We start from the raw sequence: 3,657 nt of genomic DNA on the forward strand, positions 1-3,657 counted from the left end.
TGTTCGTTCTGAATGTGTCTTCTTGTGAAGCCAAGAATCATGAACCAATTCGGTCCTCTAGTTCATAACACCTCCTTACTTCTTTTTCACAGACTTGAGAAGCAACTAAATTGATGAGCACCTATTATGTTACATATATTATGCTAGGTGATTCTGACCTGGCCTCATTCCCCACCCCCATTTGCTGCCACCTCCCCAAATGAGCAATATCCCAGGAAAGCCCTGCCCTTAGTTGAGTCAGCCATTCGTGCACATACTGTACTAGGGAAAGATAGGGAGGGTGAGCCGGGACCTCTGCTGAGGACAAAGTCGTGCCACCAAGGTTGCCTTTTAATTTGCATAAAGGGAGGACTTGGGCTTGGAATGGGCCTGCAGCCCTGCCCCTCTCCACGCCTCAGCAGCCTGGCACACAGTGAAACCAGGAGCAGCAGTGACCTGTTTGCTGCTTCAGAACGAGAGTTTGGTGATCCCATCGGCCTTTGTCTTCTGCAAGATCCCTGCTTGACGGTGAAGTGGCTCCAAGCCCAGAGTGGTCTCCAAGCCCCGAGAGCCATGGTTTGGGTGGACTTGAGCAGCTGCCTCAGGATCTGAATCTGGTATCCCAAGTGGAGAGAACTAGGGTAGTCAGGGGTCCCTGATCTGCCCACAGGCACAGTCCTCTGAATGGCAGGGCCTGGTCCAACAGGATCCCACAGAGGCTCCTTTTGCCCCTTAGCACCCAGATCTTAAGTTCCCTTGTATATCCACTGGGGAAGATCCCAGCTCCAGAGCTGGCCTCTCCCTCACACTCATCTGTTGCCCTAGTCATCTCCATGAGTAGGGTTTCCACACGCTTGCCCCTGTGGTCCTTCCCTCTGTATTACTTTCCTTCCTGGCTCAACCTATCCCTTGGGCAACTCTTCACACTTTCATGTGCACTTTGGCTCCTCCAGTTGCTTAAAACCCCAGTTGGACAACCTCTCCAGGGCTGAGCTGCTAAAGCAGAGAAAATGGATAATTAAACCTAATTGAGCCAACTAAAAGCACTGATTACTGAAAACAGCCCTAAAGTGCAAGGAGATGTTAACCATTTGGGAAGAGATTTAAAGCCTGGAAAATGGGAAACGGGGACGGATGTCCCTCTAGCCTTCAGCCAGGGCCTCCCCGGAACACTCCTGCTGCTTTCCTGCTGTCAGAGTCCTCGAGCCCCCTCTTCAGGAGTGGGTACATGGGACTCCACGGTCAAACCCAAGAGCCCATTTTTTTGCTTTACAGTGTGAAGGGGCAGTGGGACCAGATTCCAAGGAGTCCTGCCCTCAGCCTTGCCCAGATGACTGCAGTGATCCTGTGAACTTTGAGGAGAGCATCTGATGAGCTGCCTTAGAAAACCTAGGGCTTCTCTGTCACTGTAGAGACTGCTTTTTTTTTTTTTTTTGGTAGAGGTTTCTTTTGTTTATCTCTTCCGTTTATCCAAATACCTATCTGTTAGTGCCTTGCATGTGCCACGCACAGCTAAGTTTATAAATCTTGAGAATTGAGTGGAAGTGGGAGGGCGGGAGCAGGCCCAGAAGTAAGGAGGTCCAGTCACACCTGGGCCAGCAGGAATTGCTGTGTGGCCAGCTTATCCAGCCCTGAGTGGGCACATAGCTACTGGGGTGGGACCGGCAAACTTGGATCAGAAGTGATTCTCCCCAGGGGTGACTCTGTGAAGCCTGGTCTTTTTTGTTGTTCAGTCACTCAGTCGTGTCTGCCTCTGGTCCTTGGGGGTTTGCTATAGGAAGAACAGGGTTTCAGCTGAACCCCCTGACCAGGCAGGGGAGAATGGAGAGCAGCTCTTTCTGGGTTTAGATCAGTCGTTCTTAGCCTTTTTAGGATCATAGTTTCTTCAGAAATATAAAGACACCTGTAGACGTTCTCCTTAGTGCTGTGCTGCGCTTATCGCTCAGTCGTGTCCGACTCTGCGACCCCAAGGGCTGTAGTCCGCCAGGCTCCTCTGTCCGTGGGGATTCTCCAGGCAAGAATACTGGAGTGGGTTACCATGCCCTCCTGCAGGGATCTTCTCAACCCAGGGATCAAACCCAGATCTCCTGCATTGCAGATAGACTTTTTACCATCTGAGCCACCAGGGAAGCTTTCTCCTTAGTATCAACTACAAATTAGCACTTGCCATGGGCACTTGTCATCTACCTATCTACCTCTACAATGATTAAGTCATCTGCTGCTGTAGCTGCCCACCTTCCCTACCACCTGCAAAAATGAGGCACTTTATGCTTTGGTAGAGGAGGGGTGGAAACTGGCAGGATAGGTCTTAAGATGTTTTCAGGGGCTGATTTTATGAGCCCAATTCTTGAATCTCCTCATATCTAGAAAAACACTAAAATCCTTCATGATGACGATTGTTTCTCATGACTAGCAGAAGCCTCGTGAGACCAACAGAAACCTGAAAAAATATGTGCTTGATTGCATATATTCCCCCTTCACCAAAATCACCTATATACTGTCCTTACCCCTAATCTCTTGGGAGCAGTTTCTCAGAACTATCTGAGGTGCTGTCTCCCAGGGTACAGTCCTCATTTTGCCCCAAATAAAATTTAACTTGCAACTCACATGTTGTGCATTTTTTTAAGTCAACGTTAGAAAACTATGCATGCATGTACGTTTTTCTTTTCTTTTTTTTTTTTTTTTGCCATGCTGTGTGTTACATGGCATCTTAGTTTATTGACCAGGGATTGAACTCACACTCCCTGCAGTGGAAGCTTGGAGTCTTAACAACTGAACCGCCAGGGAAGTCCCTGCATAAACATCTTGTATAGTCAATCCCTGTAAGTGCAACCTTGGTTTCTGAGTCTTTTGAGAATCTCTCCCTTAAACCTGGAGTCTGAGCCTCTGCCAGTGCACTGCCTGCCAGGAACAGATGACTCAGCTCGCTCTTCAAGGAGGAAAGCTCCTCCATCAGAGAGGCTGCAGATCTCTACCTGCCCCTTCCAGCCCTGGGCAGGAATCTAGGATTGACCTCTGGATTGGCGCTGCTGACCCCTGAGGCTGACTTGGGGATGAACCTCCCAGAAGCAAGAGGACTTCTGAAAGCAAGTCCCTGCTTCTGAAAGGAAAGCCAATAAATAAAGTCTGTGTCCAGCCTCACCTATCATCTCTTTCCTCCACTTCCCTACTGGTCCCCTCGCTGGGTCAGCTTATGCTGGAAGGCTCCATGAAGAGAACACCCTAAAGGTAACCCAAGTGTGGGAAAGTGAGGGGCAGACAAAGGTGAGTTTTTCATCTTCCCTCTGCATTATTTTTACGTTTTTTTTTATCCTTGAGATAAATCCTTTTCCCTTCATTCTTCCAGTCTTGCCTGGCAGCAGCCTCACCTCAAAATTCTCTTGGTAGGAATGGGCCTGTGACCTCTCCCCACCCACTCCCCTTCCCTCTATCAGTCAGACAGACTTTCATTGCAAATGGGCCCTGACCTCCCCACCCTTCTGAGAGCCTGCTCCACCTGCCGGCTTTCTCATCTACACAAATAAGATACCTGCAGGCTTTCTTATCTACACAAATAAGACACGTCCAGTGGGGCCCTTCTGTCTGCCAACTGGCTTTATTTTCTCCTTCTGCTTCCCGTCTGAACATCAGCTTCCTTCTTTCGCTTGTGTCTCCAGTGGTGGCAGCAGTGTCAGCGGG

Source organism: Dama dama, chromosome 20 (genome assembly GCF_033118175.1).
Source record: "Dama dama isolate Ldn47 chromosome 20, ASM3311817v1, whole genome shotgun sequence".
In the NCBI taxonomy this organism is placed as follows: domain Eukaryota; kingdom Metazoa; phylum Chordata; class Mammalia; order Artiodactyla; family Cervidae; genus Dama; species Dama dama.